Consider the following 20,340-nt stretch of genomic DNA (forward strand, 5'->3'; position numbering starts at 1 on the left):
GAACGTGATATGTTCTCTTTACATTGGTCATGACACACCTGGTTCAGTTATGCATCTTTAATACCACTACATGTTTTAATGGCCATAACCACTTTTTCTTTAATCAGCTCTATTGTCTGGGTTCTTATCTATAATGTAGTATGAAATTAGGTCAACTTAAAATGGTAGAAGTTTATTGTAAATGCCAGGACAGTTTTCCAGTATTTATTATGAAGGGGTTATGATTTCTTTCTAAAATAAGTCAAGTTAGGACTCATTTTCTTATCCTTCTTTCTATTTAAGAGTGTGCATCATATTAGAAAGCGTGGCTCCTTAGGTTCTGAGAAGAATTGAAGGAAATGATTACCAAAAGGGAGACTTTACCAGGTGCAGTTGTGCACACCTGTAGCCCCAGCTACATAGGAGGCTGTGGCAGGAGGATCGCTTGAGTACAGGAGCTCTGGGCTGTAGTGCACTATGCTGATCAGGTGTCTGCACCAAGTTTGGCATCAATACGGTGACCTCTTGGGAGCAGATCAAAACTCCTGTGCTGATCAGGAGTGGGATCACGCCTGTGAATAGCCACTATACTCTAGTCTGGGCAACATGGCTAGACTCTGTTTCCAAAAAAAAAAAAAAAATTAATTAAAAAATAAGAAGGACAAAAGGTAAATTTTATTTTCAAGTTATTGAAAAGTTTTCTGAATAGTTCAAAAGATAAATAAAAATCACATAAAGACATAGTAAAAGACTGCTTGACATTTCTCTTAAAATTTTAATAATTAATTTGATAATTTAATGCTGGTTAATACTCCCTTTGGGACCATAAATTAGAAGTCATTTCACTGACAAAATGACATCTAGAATGACTAAAACAGTCTACAAGAATTTCATACGATACATTTCAACAGTCTTCATTTATCTATAGGCATCATCTTAAGTCACATTAGGTATTGTGTAATAAAGAATTTGTCTGGTGTTTGCCCCAGATTCCTGGGACAGAGAATTTAAACCACTGGAATTTCCTCGGTGATAGGAGTGTCTGTTTTTCATGGTGGGCCCCCCAGACTAAGCCTGAGTTTTCACTAGTGAGATGACTCATGGCGGGCCCCTAGTTTTGGAATGGGAACTGGCCACGCTAGAAAGACCAACTATGTGATTGAGAGAGGTGGAGCTTTGAGCCAAGTGGTATCAGTCCAACTTCCAGAAAGGGGAGTGGGGCTGGAGGTTGAGTTCAGTCAGGTAGCCAATGAGGCAATGGACCATGCCCAAATAATGAAATCCCAGTAAAATCTATAGACTCTGAAGCTCCAATGAGCTTCCCAGCTGGTGAACACGACGAGCCAGGAGGGTGAAACATCCTGATTCCACAGGAAAAGGACGTGGAGTTTCATGTTTGAGACCCTCCCAGCCCTCACTCTACAGGTCTCTTCTTTTGGTTGGTCCTGGTTTGTACCTTTTATATTAAAATTGAAGACAATAAGCTGGGTAGAGTGGCTTACACCTGTAATGCCAGCACTTTGGGAGGCTGAGGCTGGTGGATCACTTGAGGCCAGGAGTTTGAGACCAACCTGGCCAACACGGTGAAACCCCATCTCTACTAAAAATAAAAAAATTAGCCAGGTGTGGTGGTGCACGCTTATAATCCTAGCTACTTGGGAGGTTGAAGCATGAGAATCACTTGAACCCAGGAGGCGGAGGTTGCAGCGAGTTGAGATCATGCCACTGCACTCCAACCTGGGTGACAGAGCGAGACTCCGTCTCAAAAAATGGGAATGCCTCAAGGGACACTTCCCCCCTACAATCCCAAAAGAACCCCAAAACTGAAGACAATAAATGTGGTGCTATTCTGAGTTCTGTGAATTGTCCTATTAAATTATCAAATCTGAGGCAGATAGGAACCTCCAGGTTTTTAACTAGTTGGACAGAGAAGCATGGGTGGCTTTGGGACTCTGGAGCTGGTGGCTGGTGCCTAAGCGGGGAGGTTCTTGTGGAGGACTGTGTTCTCAGCCTGTGGGGTCTGTGTGATCTCCAGGTAGTTAGTGCTAGAATTGTGCTGCAGTAAGAGTTCAGATGGATGAAGAAAAGCTTCTTGGCTGGGTGCAGTGACTCATGTCTGTAATCCCAGCTCTTTGGGAGGCTGAGGCAGGCGGATAACTTGAGGCCATGAGTTCTAGACCAGCCTGGCCAACATAGTGAGACCCCTGTCTTTACAAAAAAATAAAATATTAGCTGGGTGCAATGGTGTGTACCTGTAGCCCCAGCTACTTGGGAGGCTGAGGAAAGAGGATCATTTGAGCCTGGGAAGTTGAGGCTGCAGTGAGCTATGATCACACTGCCACTGCGCTCTAGCCTGAGTGACAAAGTGAGACTGGTCTCAAAAAAAATAAAAATATTTGTTTAGTATGCTTGGGTAATGGGTGATATGGCTTGGCTGTGTTCCCATCCAAATCTCATTTCAAATTGTAGCTCCCCATAATTCCCACATGTTATGGTATGAACCCGGTGAAGACAATTGAATCATGGGGGCAGTTTCCCCATACTGTTCTCGTGGAAGTGAATAAGTCTCGTGAGATCTGATGGTTTCATAAGGGGAAACCCCTTTCACTTGGCTCTTACTTCTCTCCTGCCTGCTGCCATGTAAGACATGCCTTTCGCCTCCCGCCAAGATTGTGAGACGTCCCCAGCCACGTGGAACTGTGAGTACACTAAACCTCTTTTTCTTTATAAATTACTCAGTCTCAGGTATGTCTTTATCAGCAGTGTGAAAACGGACTGATACAATGGGTAAATACAAAGCACGAAAGAACTCCAGAAACCACGGAGAAAACAGAACCTCTGGAGACTGCCACGAGTGCTAAGCCAGCCCTGAACACATATATGAACTAAGTGAAGTTTGTCTTCAGTGCCATTTGGGGACCTGGCCTTCGCTCAAACCACCATCCTCCCTCTGTTCAGTTTCCCAGTGCCATCAAGCTACCCAGGCAGACAAGAGTCGTCCACACAGTTGTCTTCCCAACTTCAGAACACGTTCTTCCCCGTGCCCCCCATCAGAAGTAGCTCTCAGTTATCATATTGGGAAGTTCTGATAAACTTATTCTCCTTAAGTTCTATTCACTGACGAGTGAAAAACATAATTTTTCCATGAGCGTTTTCCCAGTCCCTTTTATGAGAGTTGAGCTGTGATGGGGAGATTTCCTTTTCACCACGTGTTATCTTTTCTCAAGTCCTACCATTAACCTGATTCCTAAGGGTTTGAAGATTTTTGGCTTTTAATAGACCTCTATGAAAACATACTTTACCACTCTACTAGCCAAAACCAGCTAGTTGAAGAAATGGGAAAAGAATGGGGAATAAAGTTTGAAGGAGGGCGTGGGTGACATGTGGCTGTAGAATCTGGGAAGGACTCCGGAAGCAGAGGCAGAAGCCTGCCTTGTTGGGTGGAGTTAGTTTCTAAAACTTTGATTTTATAGTCTTAGATATAGCCATGTGGAAGGAAATCTGGAGAAAATGATACCGGTAACTGTATGACTGCCTCATCCACCTAGAGGAAGGTGGTCTTGGTCCAACTTCTAGAAGCAGAAAAGCAGTGGGAAAGAGGCACAGTGGGAAAAGCGTGGGCTGGTTCTGGTCTCACCTTTGCCACTGGGCAGCTGTATGAACTAGGTGCAGTCATTTAACCTTCCTGGGTCAGAATCTTCAAAGGTGACATACGGGGGTTAGACTGGATGATTGATTTCTTTTTTTTTTTTTTTTTTTTTGAGACGGAGTCTCGCTGTGTCGCCCAGGCTGGAGTGCAGTGGCCGGATCTCAGCTCACTGCAAGCTCCGCCTCCCGGGTTTTTACGCCATTCTCCGGCCTCAGCCTCCCGAGTAGCCGGGACTACAGGCACCTGCCACCTCGCCCGGCTAGTTTTTTGTATTTTTTAGTAGAGACGGGGTTTCACCGTGTTAGCCAGGATGGTCTCAAACTCCTGACCTCGTGATCCGCCCATCTCGGCCTCCCAAAGTGCTGGGATTACAGGCTTGAGCCACCACGCCCGGCCTGGATGATTGATTTCTAAGGCACCTCTGGCTAGAAACCCACTTTCTGATAATCATGAATATAGTGAATAGGATTCACCCCTTCTTTGCAAGGATGGTACAATACTGTAGGTTTTGAGCTCCTCTGCCTGTGAAATCCCTCATTTCTTAAAAGATCCCATCTCTGTCTCCTGTTGCCAGTCACATCCTCTTCAAGGGCCACAATACTTAGCATATATCATCTTTCTCTTTTACTTTGATCGTGATCATTTTTCCTTAAACCTTTCAAATCCTTTTTATTGTTTTTGGCTTTAAATTTAGGAGCACAGCTTCCATGGGACTTTGGACTTAGGTCATCTCCCGGGGAGGGACACTGTGGGCAGCATGAATCCTGGAAGCAGGATCAGAAACAAGACAGAAATAGCAGAGGTGAGTCTGGGGTTTAGCTTGAGAATAGATCAAGTGGAAAACTCCCCTTAGGGGTGAAGAGCAAGTACCAAATCAGGAGCAAGCATCGATTCAGAAATGCAGGCACAGACACAATATCCATAGATAAAGGAGCCTCTAAACCACAGAAGACTCTCACATAATCCCAGATGCACCAGGACCCAGTGTTTGGCCTTTTCAGGGCATGGCCAAGTTAATGTTGAAAGGCTGCAGCGAGCTGGAGGCCATTATCCTAAGTGAATTAATGCAGGAACAGAGAACCAAATACCGCATGTTCTCACTTTTATAAGTGAGATCTAAACATTGGGTACTCATGGACATGCAGATGGCAACAGGAGACACTGGGGACTACTAAAGCAGGCAGTGAGGAAAGGGGAAAGGAGTGAAAAATGAACTACTGGGTACTATGCTCACCACCTGGGTGATGGCATCACTTGTATCCCAGACTTCAGCATCACATAGTATACCCAAGCAACAACCTGCACATGTACCTCCTGAATCTAAAAGTTGAAATTATAAATAAAATAAAATAAAATAAAATAAAATACTCTAATTTCCAGACCAAAAAAATGTAAAAGAAAAGCTGCTGCAATGTAAGAGCTGACCACTCTGGGTAGATTCTGCTCTGCTGGTTGCAAAACAGAGTTATAGAGCAGACAAAATGTATGTTTGTTTGCGTAGAAAGAGGTAGGGAGTGGTGAGTGACTGGCTTAAGACGTCATCCCATTCTGAATACTTGGATATTAAAATATCTTCAAAAGCGGGCTGGGCGTGGTGGCTCACGCCTGTAATCCCAGCACTTTGGGAGGCCAAGGCAGGTGGATCACGAGAGGGGTTCGAGACCAGCCTGGCCAAGATGGTGAAACTCCATCTCTACTGAAAATACAAAAATTAGTGGGGCATGGTGGGGGTGCCTGTAGTCCCGGCTACCCAGGAGGCTGAGGCAGGAGAATCACTTGAACCCGGGAGGTGGAGTTTGCAGTGAGCCGAGATTGCACCACTGCACTCCAGCCTGGGCGACAAGAGCAAAACTCCATCTTAAAAAAAAAAATCTTCAAAAGTATCCTGAATAGGTGGTTATTTTATCATGATTTTTTTTTTTGTAAAGTGAAAGCAAATTTATTATTATGAAAGTGAAAGAATAAAAGAATGACTGCTCTACAGACGGAGTAGCCCCGAGGGCACTGGTTGCTCATTTTCATGTTATTTCTTGATGATATGCTAAACTAGGGGTGGATTATTCATGCCTCTCCTTTTTAGACCATGTAGGGTAACTTCCTGACATTTGTAAACTGTCATGGCGCAGGTGGGAGTGTAGCAGTGAGGACGATCAGAGGTCACTCTCATGGCCATTTTGGTTTTGGTGGGTTTTGACCAGCTCCTTCACTGCAACCTTATGTCCCATTCCCATTTCCAGGAATCCATTTCTTCCTGTTTTATCAGCAAGCCCTTTATACCTGTTTTATCAGCAAGCCCTTTATGACCTGTATTTTATGCTGACCTCCTATCTCATCCTGTGACTTAGAATGCCTTAATCATCTGGGAATGCAGCCCGGTAGGTTTTGGCCTCATTTTACCCAGCTCCTATTTAAGATAGAGTTGCTCTGGTTCACATGCCTCTGACATTTCCCCCCTTCTTTTTATAAGAGAACCCTTAATCCTAAGGATTGCAGAGGGATGAAGACTCTTCTTCTGTAACTTCTTAGGTTGAATAGGGGCAATGATATTCCTGCCTAACTATGAAGGTCTCCTGCATTCAGGTTAGAGAGGAGCTTAGTCAGAAAGCATCAGTATGATAAGGTCCATTCGTAAGTCTTGAGTTTCGATGAAAGGTGATATCTGGAAGATTAATAAGTGTTTAAGAAAACATTCAGTAAGCTTGTCCTGTATTCCTACACAAAGAGTATAACAGCAATATACTCCACAAGAGTAAACCAAAATAAGTAAATTTATTCCAACTAAACTAAATTAGAAGGCTTTTCATGAACTGGGCAACTGTTAGAACTAAGCTGATATGGGGTTGCTAGATGATTCCAGCACATGCCCAGGATTAGAATATTGATCCAGATTTTTGCATTACCAAAACTCTTGTTTCTTCTGAGTAGCAGTCAGAGGTTACTGATTGGTTCACAGGAATAAACAAGGTTAGCCTAAATTGCAGAAACAACTTAAAAACAACTAATGAGACTAGAATTTAATAACAAGTGTACCATAGTTCTTGAGACGTAATACTTCCTCTCTCCAGTTTCCCATTTTTACTAAAGACAAATCATGGTAAGACTGATTTGCTTTATTATACTTGGCTTGATTATTTGCATAAAATGTAGCAAGAGTAATTATTTTTCACATAAGCTCTTTTAAAATTGGCTTTGATGGAACTCTGTTCCATAGAAGGGATTTCAGATAAGACTTTTTAAAAGCTGAACCCAGCCATGGGTTTGTACCCTCAAATACCAATGACTTGGGTAAATTTCTTTCCTCTTGTGGTGCCAAGATAACTTGGGTTCCTGGACCTGTTAGAAAGTGACATTCTTTACTTACCACAGGTTAGAAACCCTGTACAAGGACTATTGTAGGCAAGGTATGAGGCCAGTTCCCCATGGGGCTTTTATTGGCTATATAAGTTAAGTTTAATTCCTTAAAGGAAAACACACCATTCCAGTTAAAGCCTTGGTAAAATAACCAATTTCTCAAATTGTGTTCTGTTTTAAAAGAAAACAGATTCTTATTGCACTTATGCAAATAACTATATTGCCATAAGTTAAGAATACTCACAACTAGTTTCCAAAGTCTGGAGACATTAGATAGAGAGAAACAAATGTGCTCCCAATTTTGTTCACAGCAGTATAATTTACTTAATTGCTACAAGCTGTAAATAGCTGAAAAGAAAAATTTCCTTAACTCTGAAAAACAAAACAAAGGATCAGCAGTGTTTCAAGCAAAGTTAAAAAGATTACTTCAGTTTTCTGTTGGTTCAGTTAATTCAGTTAACTCCTTTTCTGTATGATATTCATGAACATTCCAGCTCTTCATGAGAGTTCTGAAAGTTGTTTCCTCTATTCTAATGTTACAATTTCCAAAGTTATTAGAAACCTGCATTTAAGAACACCTGCTAGAGTTCTACAGTTGTTTATCATGATTTTCATCATGATTTTCTTTTTTTTTTTTTTTTTTTTTTTTGAGACGGAGTCTTGCGCTGTCGCCCGGGCTGGAGTGCAGTGGCCGGATCTCAGCTCACTGCAAGCTCCGCCTCCCGGGTTTGCGCCATTCTCCTGCCTCAGCCTCCCGAGTAGCTGGGACTACAGGTGCCCACCACCTCGCCCCGGCTAGTTTTTTGTATTTTTTAGTAGAGACGGGGTTTCACTGTGTTAGCCAAGATGGTCTCGATCTCTTGACCTCATGATCCGCCCGTCTCGGCCTCCCAAAGTGCTGGGATTACAGGCTTGAGCCACCGCGCCCGGCCCTTCATCATGATTTTCTTACCACTATTTAATTTACAAAGAAACTTAGCATTTATACTGTAGTTTATGTTTACATTGTGCCAATTGGGGTTTTCAAATTTTGCCTAATTGGGTTATGGAACCAACATTTTTCGGGATAACAAGAGTAATTCATTTAACTTTCACAATAATCCTATGAGATAGGTATGGGGAATGAGGAAAATGAATTTCAAAGAGGTTAAGTAACTTGTCCAAGAGTGATTAGAGGGACCATAATGGAACTGGGATTCAAATATAAGCCTGTTAGACCACCTAAAACCCAAGAAAATTTCTCCACTGTATGTGCCATCATCAACAGGGAACAAAAATGGTTTCTCTGTTAGAACATTGTAGCTATTGTAGCATGAAAGGCCAAATCAAGGTTTTCTTCACTTTCATTTTCTGCCAAAACTCTCAGCTCATTACATCTGTGGAACTTTGTTTTTTCTAGTGAGTGGTGAAACAGCCAAAATAAAAACAATCGTTATGAAAAAATATCTTTAGAGTTTCCCTAAGGGAGAAAACAGGTTAGAGAGAGAAGCCTGTGACTACTAAGAGGCAGGGGTCTGTGCGTGCACCTCTCCCCTATCCAAGAGGATGATCTAATTGGAAAAATATGTTTGTTCAGTGACAGCAAAGAGTAGAGTTGAGAAGGGTCCCAGAGTTCTGCTTCCCCTCCCTGGGTTCTATATGTGTGTTTGTGCACATGAGTAGTATAATAACATTCAACTCTAGGTAGGCTAGTGGTGTGTAAATGCTTCCTTCCCCAAGTAAGGCTGCGGATGACCCAAGCTTTGCAGAGAAGCCCCCTCCCACCAAAGCTTGGCATGGCAGTGGCAAATGCCTGTGAGGGTGGTGGCTTAGTCAGGGTGCCTGGGTCTTGTTCCCCACACTGCCCACCACCAGTCATGGTGAGTGGGATAGGAGAGTGCTGGAAAATTTCTCGTATTCTCAAGAGAGGCTCAAGATTGGCTGAGAGAAGCTGGATGGAGTATAAGTGGCTGCCAATCATGATGAAGGGAAGCCGTCAGCAGATGCTGCATGGCCCATTTGAAAGAGAAACCACAGCTGGCATAGGTGCCCCTCACTGAAGTCCCAGCAAGGTGAGTGCCAGCTCCGTGGAGGCCCTGGAAGGTGGAGAGCCATCACGAACCAGATGCCAGTGGCCCTGGGGGCTCATGCTTCCAATCCCAGTACTTTGGGAGGCTTAAGCCTTTGAGACTAGGGGCTCATTTGAGCCCAGAAATTTGAGATCAGCCTGGGCAACATAGTGAGACCCTGTCTCTTAAAATAAAATTAGCCAGGTGTGGTGGCACAGGCCTGTAGTCCAAGCTACCCAGGAGGCTGAAGCGGAAGAATCGCTTGAGCCTGGGAGGTCAAGGCTGCAGTAAGCTGTGATTGCGTCATTGCCCTCCAGCCTCGGCGACAGAGTGGGACCCCGTCTCAAAAAAAAAAAAAAAAAAAAAAAAAAGAACAACAAAAAAAACCCAGTTGCTTCTCCTACTCAAATATAGGCACTTCCACAAGCTCTCTAGAACTCACACCCTTAGGTGAAAGTGGAACATAAGCTCCTTGGATTTTCCTGGGAAAAAAATTCTGACTTAACTAATAACATCAATTTTTTTTGTAATCGTTGATTTGACTGAGTTTACCTAGAAATTATTAAACTTTCTGCTAATAGTAATGGAAGCTCAGGGAAACAATTAAATCCTATTGTAAGAAAATGAAAATACAATTTTATGCACTTTAGTCCTTGACTATAAAAACCCATTCCCCTGTATGTAATAATGCAAAACACATCCTAATATTCTCTGCCTGCCTCCGTGTTTTCCCACAGTTTTGCACTGGTTTCTTTCTTATTTCCTCCCACACGGGCTGAATTGCTAGGCTGTCCCTGTCAGCTTTCTCGGATTTAAAGGTCAGGAGCTCCAGGGGTCCTCGAAGGTGTCAGATTGTTAGTTATTATTGTAATAACTGTTCAGTTAACTAAAAGCTTTATGAATTTGTATATTGAAAAGTTTCAGATGGTTGCTATTTATTTTAGCTTGCTCCTTTTGCAATAAAAGCTTTCTATTTAATTATTAATTTGGCTGTTATTCCTGGCAATTCTTGGCTATAAATAAACGTTTTCAAAACACTATCCCCAAACCACTAAGGGTTTTTTCCTAGTGGTAGAGCTGTTCTATTTGAGATTTGGATGCTGTAAGTAGTGTTTAACCATGAGTAAATACTACTGATATAAATTAAATTTAAATAATAGTTTCTTCTGATTTTGGGAGGGCTGGGAGCATTGTGTATATGATAGTTTAATATAATAATGATATTATTATAATAATAGTTTCTTCATGATTTTGGAAGTGACTGCTTTGACAGTTTAGACAAAACTTGTGATGTCTTCATTGTAATTGGAGGACCAAAAGAATTGTGTTATTTACCAATTATAATGAAAGCAGAAATAACTATTGGAGATTGTAATGGCTGGTTTTATGTGTCAACTTGGATAGGCTATAGTACGTAATTGTTCAATCAAACACTAATCTAAGTGTTGCTGTGAAGGCATTTTGTAAATATGGTTAACAGCTGCAATTAAGTGAGTTTAAGTAAAGGAGACTATTCTTATGTGTGGGCCTCATTCGATCAATTGAAAGCCGAAGAGCAAAATCAAGGCTTCTCTGAGAAAGAAGAAATCCTGCTTCAAGGCTATAGCATTAGCTCCTGCCTCAGCCTCTGAAGGCTGCTAGTTTGCCCTATGGATTTTGAACTTGCCAGCCCCCACACTCTTGTGACAGATCTCAGCTCACTGCAACCTTTGTCTCCTGGGTTCAAGTAATTCTCGTGCCTCAGCCTCCCGAGTAGCTGGGATTACAGGCGCCCGCCATCACACCCAGCTAATTTTTGTATTTTCAGTAGAGACAGGGTTTCACCATGTTGGCCAGGCTGGTCTCAAACTCCTGACCTCAAATGATCTGCTCACCTTGGCCTCTCAAAGTGTTGGGATTACAGGTGTGAGCCACTGCACCTAGCCTATATTTAGATATTTTCACATATACAAATTTTACCATTATGTTACAGTTACCTACAGTATTCAGTAAACACACCATGTGGGTTTATAGCCTGGGAGCCATAGGCTATGCCATATAGCCTAGATGTGTAGTAGGCTATACTATCTAGGTCTGTGTCAGTACACTGTATGGTGTTCACACAATGACAACATCATGTAACAATGCATTTCTCAGAACATATCCTTATCATTAAGTGGTGCATGATTGTGTACATGTATATCCCATTGGCTCTGTTTGTCTGGAGAATGCTAATACAGGCTGCTTGCTCTTAATTGCACTGGAGAAAGTGGAGAAAGAAAAGGATGAGCTCAGGGCTTTACATTCCCAGCTCAAGTTCTGCATAAATGACCTGAAAATTTCTGTGTTCTGAAAGAAACTCATTTGTCCTGTAGGCTCAGACCTGAGATTTCTGAAAACCAAGCTCACAATATCATCCTGCAAGTGGCCAAACTACAACACAAATTGAATTTCAAACCTTGCCAAGTGTCTTCTGTTGAAGTGACTGCATTGATTGGGAAGAAATGGAATCCTGGAAATGAGAGTGGGACATAAGGAAAGATCCCGATGAAGCTGGGGACACTGAACTTCTACCTTCTTCTGAGTTTTCTTTACCAGTGTAAGCAGCCTCCCACCCCTGTCAGAGGTGGCTGGCCCTGCTTTGCCTGAAGAACCTGTAATGGCCTCCTTTGAGGTTGTTGATTTGCAAGACCCTGCTGATTCTTCTGCATTGTTTTTTGCAATTTATACAGACACAAATCAGGCAAATGCATAGTGAAGGTGTAGGATAATTGTGCAAGGAGCAGAAAGTTGAATCAGGTCGAATTTATTGCCATGGGCCCACTAGGTAGAGATTCTGAATTCAGTGTTGTAACTCAAGGAGTTAGAAAGAGCTCTAACAGTTTGGTATGTTGGTGACGGAAACATGAACTGAAAGGCGAGACTACTCTAAGTGAAGATGAAATGGCAGAACTGGTACGTGGTAGAGAAAGGCATCCAAGGCTTAAGGAGATTGGGATGTATATTAGTTAGGGTTCTCTAAAGGGACAGGACTAATAGCATAGATGTATATATGAAAGGCAGTTTATTAAGGAATATTGACTCACAGATCATAAGGTGAAGTCCCACAATAGGCCATCTGCAAGCTGAGGAGAAGGAAACCAGTCCAAGTCCCAAAAGCTCAAAAGTAGGGAAGCCGACAGTACAGCCTTCAGTCTGTGGCCGAAGGGTCGAGAGCCCCTGGCAAACCACTGGTGTAAGCCCAAGAGTCCAAAAGCTGAAGAACTTGGAGTCTGATGTTTGATGGCAGGAAGCATCCAGTACGGAAGAAAGATGGACACTGGAAGACTCACCCAGTCTAGCCGTTCCTTGTTTCTCTGCCTGCTTTTATCCCAGCAGCTGATTAGACGGTGCCCACTCAGACTGAAGGTGAGTCGACTTCTCCTAGTCCCCTGAATGTGAATCTCCTTTGGTAACACCCTCACAGACACATCTAGGAACAATACTTTGCATCCTTCAATCCAATCAAGTTGACACTCATCATTAACCCTCCCCAAAAAAAGAGGCCAGGTGGGGTGGTTCATGCCTATAATCCCAGCACTTTGGGAGGCCAAGGCAGGTGATCACCTGAGGTCAGGAGTTTGAGACCAGCCTGGCCAACGTGGTGAAACCCCGTGTCTACTGAAAATACAAAAATGTTTGAGGGCAGGAAGCATCCAGCACAGGAGAAAAATGAGGCCAAAGACTCAGCCAGACTAGTCCTTCCATGTTCCACAGGTGTGGAAAAATTAGCTGGGCACTGTGGTGGGCGCCTGTAATCCCAGGCTACTCAGGAGACTAAGGCAGGAGAATCGCTTGAACCTGGGAGGCGGAGGTTGCAGTGAGCCAAGATTGCGCCACTGCACTCCAGCCTGGCCAACAAGAGTGAAACTCCATCTCAAAACAAACAAACAAACAAACAAACAAAAAAACATGAGCAGTCTACTCAATTGCTACTTGAGCTGTATAAGTGCAAGGGTTCTAGGTCAAGAGAACAGAAGTTTCATTTGAATCTCTGAAGCAGAGAGTCACAGTCCCTCAATCAGTTTCCAGATTTGAGCCAGTTTGTAGAGTAGAACCTCTTGAATGAAGGAGAGGCCAGGTCCCTTCGAGGAATACCCCCACTAAGTGAGAAATATTTACACTGTTACTCTTTCTCTCAGCCTTCCCAAGAGAGATGTTTGCCTTTTACAATGGTAATTGTACTTTGAAGAAAAATAAATAATCAGATCTTTTGGGGACTACTGGACATTGACTCTGAACTGACACTAATTCTAGGAGACCCAAATTATCACGGTGGTTCACCAGTTAGAGTAGTGGCTTATGGAGGTCAGGTGACCCATAGAGTTTTAATTCTGGTCCATCTCACAGTGGATTCAGTGGGACCCCAAACCCATCCTGTGGTTACCTCCCTAGTTCAGATTGCATAATTGGAATAGATACACTCAGTAGCTGGCAGAAGCTCCATATTTGTTCTCTGACCTGTGGGTGAGGGCTACTATGATGGGAAAGGTCAAGTGGAAGCAACTACAACTGTCCCTACCTAAAAAATAGTAAACTACAAGCTATACTACTTCCCTGGAGGGATTGCGGGGATTACTGCTTGCATTCAGGACTTGAAAGATAAAGAGGTGGTGATTTCTACCACATTCTTCATTAAACTAGCCTGTTTGGCCTGTGTAGAAGACAGATGAATCTTGAAGAATGGTAGTGGATTATCCTAAACTTAGCCAGGTGATGACTCCAACTGCAGCTGCTGTTCTGGATATGGTTACATCTCTTGAGCCAATTACCACATCCCCTGCTACGTGGTATGCCTCTATTGATCTGACAAATGCATTTTTCTCCACACCTGTTAGTAAAGACCACTAGAAATAGTTTGTTTCGGTTGGCCAGCAATATACCTTCACTGCCCTATCTTAGAGGTATATAATTCTTCAGCCCTATGCCACAGTTTAGTCTGCAGGGACCTAATCATCTTTCCCTTCTACAAGATATGACATCGGTTCACAAAATTGATGACAGCAGTCTGATTGGATCAAGTGAGCAATAAGTAGAAGCTACTCAGACTTATTGGTAAAACATTTGCATGTCAGAAGGTGGGGGAAATAAATCTGACAAGAATTCAAGGGTCTTCTACTTCATTGAAATTTCTAGATATCCCTTCTAAGGTGAAAGAGCCGTTGTATCTTGACTCTCCTACAACTCAAAATGAGGCACAACACCAAATGGGGCTCTTTGGATTTTGAAGACAGCATATTCTTGTTTTGATGTGCTACTCTAGCCCATTTACTGAGTGGCTGAAGAGCTTCTAGTTTTCTATGGGGCCCAGAATGACAGAAGGATTCTGGTAGGTCCAGGCTGCTGTGCAAGCTGCTCTGCCACTTGCATCATGATCCAGCAGATTCAGTGGTGCTTGAGGTGTCAATGGCAGTTGGAGGTGTTATTTGGGGCCTTTGACAGGCCGCTGTAGGTGAATCACACCACAGGCCCTTTTTGTAGCAAAGCCCTGTCACTCTCTGCATAGGACTACTCTCCTTTTGAGAAACAGCACTTGGCGTGTTACTAGGCCTTAGTAGAGACTAAAAGTTTAACCATGGGCCACTGTCCGTTATGAACTGGGTGTTCATAACGGCCCTCACAGCCATAAGGCTGGGCATGTACAGCAGCATTCCATCCATCATCAAATGAAAGTGGGATACATGAGATGAGGCTTGAGCAAGATCTGAAGACACAACTAAATTACATGAAGAAGTGACCCAAAGCCCGTGGCTCTCACTCCTGCTACATTGCCTTTTCTCTCCCAGCCTGCACCCATGGCCTCATGTGGCATTCTCTATGATCAGTTGACTGAGGAAGCATAAACTTGGGCCCAGTTTTCAGATGGCTCTGCATGATAGGCAGGCACCACCTGAAAGTGGGGACAGCTGCAGCACTGTAGTCCCTTTCTAGGACATCCCTGAAGGACACTGGTGAAGGGAAATCCTCCCAGTGGGCAGAACTTTGAGTTTTGAGCAATACACCTGGTTGTTATTTTTACTTGGAAAAAGAAATGGCCAGTGGTGCAAGTGTATACTGATTCATGAGTTGTGGTCAATGATTTGGCTTGGTGGTCAATGACTTGAAACGAACATGGTTGAAAAATTAGTGATGAGGAGGAGAGGTATGTGGAATATCTCTAAATGGGTGAAATCCATGAAGATATCTGTGCCATGTGTGAATGCTCATCAAAGTGTCACCTCGACAGAGGAGGATTTTAATAATCAAGTAGAGAGGCTGACCCATTCTGTGGACACCAGGCAGACTCTTTCCCTAGCCACCCCTGTCATTGCCCAATGGGCTCATGAACAAAGTGTCCATGTAGCAGAGATGGAGTCTATGCATGCACATGGAAACATTGAATTCTGTACACCATGGCAGATCTGGTTATAGCCCCGGCTGAGTGGCCAGTCTGTTGGTGGTAGAGACAAACATTGAATTTCTGATATGGCACCATTTTCTGGGGGTTAACCTGGTGGCCTGTTGGACCACTTATATCATAAAAGGGGTAGCATTTGTTCTTACTGGAATAGATATTGACTCTGGATATGGATTTACCTTCCCTGCACACAATGCACCTTCCAAAACTATCATCCTCTGGGCTTACAGAATGCCTTATCCAACATCTTGGTATTCCACATAGTTTGCTTCTGGTCAAGGGATTAACCTCACAGTCAATAAAGTGTGACAATGGGCCCATGCCCATAGAACTACCGGTCTTACCATGGTTCCCAGCATCCTGAATGAGCTAGTTTGATAAAATGGTGGAATGGCCCTTTGAAGACTCAATTACAGCATTATCTAGGTGGCATTACCTTTCAGGACTGGAGTAATGTTCTCCAGGATATATACCTTAAATCAGCATCCAATATATAATACTATTTCTCCTATAGCCAGAATTCATGGCTCTAGGAATCCACGGGTGAAAATGGGAGTGGCACCACTCATTATTAGCCCTAGTGTTCCTCTAGCAAACTTTTTTCTTCCTGTTCCTATGACCTTATACTCTGCTGGTCCAGAGGACTTAGTTTCAAAGGGAAGAATTCTTTGACCAGAAGATGAAACATTGATTCCGTTGAACTCGGAGTTAAGACTGCTTCTGGGTTACTTTGGACTTCTCATGCATTTGAAACAACAGGCAAAGACAGGCACTGCTGTACTGGATGGAGTAATTGATCTTGATTATGAAGGGGAAATTGGGCTGCTACTACACAAGGAAGTAAGGAAGAGTATGTCTGGAATACAGGACATCCTTTCGGGTATCTCTTAGTACTATTGTGCCCTGTGATTAAAGTGAATGACAAACTACAACTCAATTCTGTCAGGCTGCGAATGGCCCAGACTCTTCAGGAATAAAGACTTGAGTCACCTCACCAGGGAAAGAACCATGATTAGCTGAGTTGTTTGCCAAGGGTAAAGTGAATATGGAAGGGTAGTGGAAAAAGGTAGTTATAAATACCAACAACGACCATATGACCAGTTATGGAAATGAGTGCAGTAAGTATTAAGAGTATTCATTCCTTATTTTGTTATTAATGGGTTTGAGTGTATCTGTCTGTTTATCTATCTCTAGCTATAGCAAATATCGGTGTTTTCTTTCCTCCCTTATTCCCTTACTGTACAACATTAAGATGTGTTAGTAACAGTTAAGTCAAAGGATATCAAGGAGAAGAGTGAATATCACCCTAAGGATATAACCCTTCTGAGGAACGGTTAGTGCATTTTTAATTGTATGTTTTGGATAGCTGTATCATGTTAGGCAAAAGTATGACTTCGTAATTGTCCTTATTTGGGGATTAAGTATGGGTTAACATGTGTATGAATGCCAAGTTAACAAGGGATGAATGGCTTAATTTTATGTGTCAACTTGAATAGATTATAGTACCCAGTTATTTCATCTGACATTAATCTACGTATTGCCGTGCAAATATTGTGTTGACATAGTTAACATCTATAATCATTTGATAATGTGTGTGAGGCTCATTTAATCAGAGGGCAGGGGAGCAACTGTAGTTTTCCAGGGAAGCAATTCTGCCTGAAGACTGCAGCGTCAACTTTTGCTCAAGAGATCTCAGCCTGCCAACCTGCCTTACTATGGATTTTGGAGCTGCCAGCTCCCATGATTACATGGGCCAATTTATTTAAAAAATAGCCTATTGTTTGGGAACCCTGGAAAACTCTAAGTGATACAGTAGAAAGGCGTTTTTCCTCTACTAAAAGTCAATCTTTAATGTTGCTATATTGTCTTTATGGACAAATGTTTAAGAAGACATTATTTGAAGGAAGTAAAAGTAGTTGCTATGCATATTTCACAAGCAAATTGGTCATTTTTAAAAACGCACTTCTGTCCGGGCTCAGTGGCTCATGCCTGTAATCCCAGCACTTTGGGAGGCCAAGGCAGGTAGATCACTTGAGGCCAGGAGTTTGAGACTGGCCTGGCCAACATGGAGAAACCCTGTCTCCTGCTAAAAATACAAAAATTAGCTGGGCAAGGTGGTGCACTCCCGTAAACCCAGCTACTTGGGAGGCTGAGGCACGAAATCGCTTGAACCTGGGAGGCGGAGGTTGCAGTGAGCCGAGATCGTGTCACTGCTCTCCAGCCTGGGTGCAAGAGTGAGGCTCTATCTCAAAAAAAAAAAAAAAAGGCACTTCTATACATACACAGGCTATGACATTTTGTGGGTATTGGAAGATGATTTGGGCTTATATTTGCTACAACGAGTTCATAGTGCTTGAAAAGAACAATTCTATAAAAGGGTCTAGGCCTAGGATGGCAAATAAACTTCATTGATATGACAACTTTGATGGATTTTACATGCCTGGAATGCTGTATTGAGAAGGTTTATGACTCTGAGTCTGGGCTCAAGAGGAAAGAGTGCCATGATTAATCACCTATGTCTACCATAAAACCGTGAGGGGAAAGAGTGATATATGAGTCACGAACTTATTAGTGTCTGAAATTCTCTTGCTAATTTACCTGTTGGCATGTTTACCTTCTGTCACACTATCTCTAGGATGTAAGCTCCCTGAGAGCATGGACCTTGTCTGTTTTCTTTGTGGATCTGTTTTCAAAACCTAAAAATGTATCTAGGTTTACAAAGTGTTCAAAAATATTTATAAATAAATATTCAAAAAATAGTTGTTGAATGTATTTTCTTCTCTTGATCTGGTTTATGCATATTTTCATAAGCAATTTAAGTAAGAGCCAATACTTTGTAAGCTCTTGTTTCCAGGATTGGCTTTAGGAATCTTTCATTTTTTGTATAAATTTAAGGGTCACAAGTGCAGTTTTGTTGCATGGATATATTGTGTGGTGGTGAAGTCTGGACTTTCAGTGTAACCATCACTTGAATAATGTGTGTTGTACACATTAAGTAATTTTTCATCTCTCACCCCCTCCCACCATTCCACCACTCTGAGTCTCCACCTTCTATAATTCCACACTCTTATGTTCACGTGTACACATTGTTTAGCTCCCACTTATGAGTGAGAACATGTAGTATTTGACTTTCTGTTTCCGAGCTATTTCACTTAAGATAATGGCCTCTAGTTCTGTCCATGTTGCTGCAAAAGACATGATTTCGTTTTTTTTTATGGCAGAGTAGTATTCCATTGTATAGGCTATACGGATCTTAATAAATATTGATTAGATGAGATAAGATACATGAAATCAAAGTATCCAAGACATTTTAAGGTACTCAATAAATAGTACTTGAATCTGAAATCTGCAGTGTTGCTCTTCATTCAGGCAGAATGGTTTATTAAGCACCCATAATGTCCGAAGCCCCTTAGTCAATGTTGAGAATATATACATGAATAAAATACAAACATTGGCTCCAGTAAGCCCACATTTTTATTTAAGCAGAATCAGAGAGGAAAATGAGTGTTGCAATCCAATGTGGTAAGTGCTTTAATAGAGCTAAGTTTATGGTGATCCCAGAGATAGTACAAAGGGAGGAATAATTAACTTTGCCAAATTTAGGGAGAATCAGTTCGTAGGGAAGCTTTTATAGAAGAGAAGATACTTGAGGGATGAGGAGAGCATTCCGATATGGGAAACATCCTTTGAAAAAGCACAGAGATATAGAATGAAATGCTGGGTTTATGAAATGCTAATATATTGCACATGCCTAGTTAGTAGAATGGGGTGGTTGAGGACTAGGTAAGGACTAGATCTGTTCTATTCAACATGGTAGCCACTAGCCGCACATGGCTGTCGAGTGCTTGAAATATGGCCAGTTCCCATTGAGATGTGCCACAAGTAAAGTGCACATGGAATTTGAAGAGTTAGTGAAAAAAGTATAAACCATCTCATTAATAACTTTTCAGTGTTTTTCAGATTTTATTTTAATGGTAAGTGATGGTGGGCATTGTGGCTCACGCCTGTAATCCCAATACTTTGGGAGGCCAAAGTGAGAGAGGATCACTTGAACTCAGGAGTTCAACACCAGCCTGAGTAACATGGTGAGAACTCATCTCTACAAATTAACAAAAAAAAAAAAAAAAAAAAAAAAAAAAGAAGAAGAAGAGAAAGGAAAAAAAAGGTAAATGAAGGTTGGCTAGCATTTGAGGATTGGCTCTGCTGTGAAAAGTCCCTGAATTTTTCATAACACTGAACCAACTTCAAGGAAATTCTTTCCAGCTTCACAGTGGTGGGAATGGAGAGAGTTGGGTCCTGGGAGCCTGGACCACATCTGTCAATTATTTATCCTTTACCTGTGATTTGCATGCAAGCTGAAGGCAAGAAATCAAAATGGTATTATCTTCCACACTGAGCCCTCTTTTTGGCCCCCAGGATGGATGTTTCTCTTAGTGAGTTCTGCAGCTGAATTCAGTATTCAGGCCCTGACTGGGGCTGAGAAACTGCAATTCATTTTTATCAGTGACAGTATAACTGCCCCTGGGACCTCAGGTTCCAGGAGCCAGTTACAGGTGGCTTTAAAGGTCAGGTGTTCAACAGGGGTTGGTCTTGCTCTTCCCGTGCTCATTGCGCTTTTGCAATAGAAAAGAATTAGGTTTTAGGAAACAAACCTTTTCCACTGTGTTGATCCTTCAGATTCAACTATTGCCAACAAATATCTAGGCTTGGTTTTATGGCTAATCTATAGTCATGGCCATGTGGTGTATATTCAACCACTGTATACAGGCTTCAAGGGATTTCACAACTGCTTTTTTTTTTTTTTTTTTTTTTTTTTTTTGAGACAGGTTCTTGCTCTGTGGCCCAGGCCAGAGTGCAGTGGTGCTATCATGGCTCACTGCAGCCTCGACCTCCTGGGC

At 42.4% G+C, this 20,340-nt stretch overlaps 1 protein-coding gene across 2 annotated transcripts in view; it reads right to left on the reverse strand.

The window, feature by feature from the left end:
- The window catches only part of YES1 (YES proto-oncogene 1, Src family tyrosine kinase), a 145,286-nt gene extending 143,044 nt beyond the window's left edge, over window positions 1-2,242 (reverse strand). Inside the window, exon 1 of one of the 2 annotated variants that reach the window (XM_050767649.1) lies at window positions 2,232-2,242. The gene's annotated coding sequence lies outside the window, so the exon portion shown is untranslated. Of the gene's footprint in view, window positions 1-382; window positions 391-2,231 lie in introns of those variants that run through there. The other variant, XM_050767650.1, reaches the window with a different exon arrangement.
- Between the last annotated feature and the right edge of the window lie 18,098 nt (window positions 2,243-20,340).

This window comes from Macaca thibetana, chromosome 18 (genome assembly GCF_024542745.1).
Source record: "Macaca thibetana thibetana isolate TM-01 chromosome 18, ASM2454274v1, whole genome shotgun sequence".
Taxonomy (NCBI): domain Eukaryota; kingdom Metazoa; phylum Chordata; class Mammalia; order Primates; family Cercopithecidae; genus Macaca; species Macaca thibetana.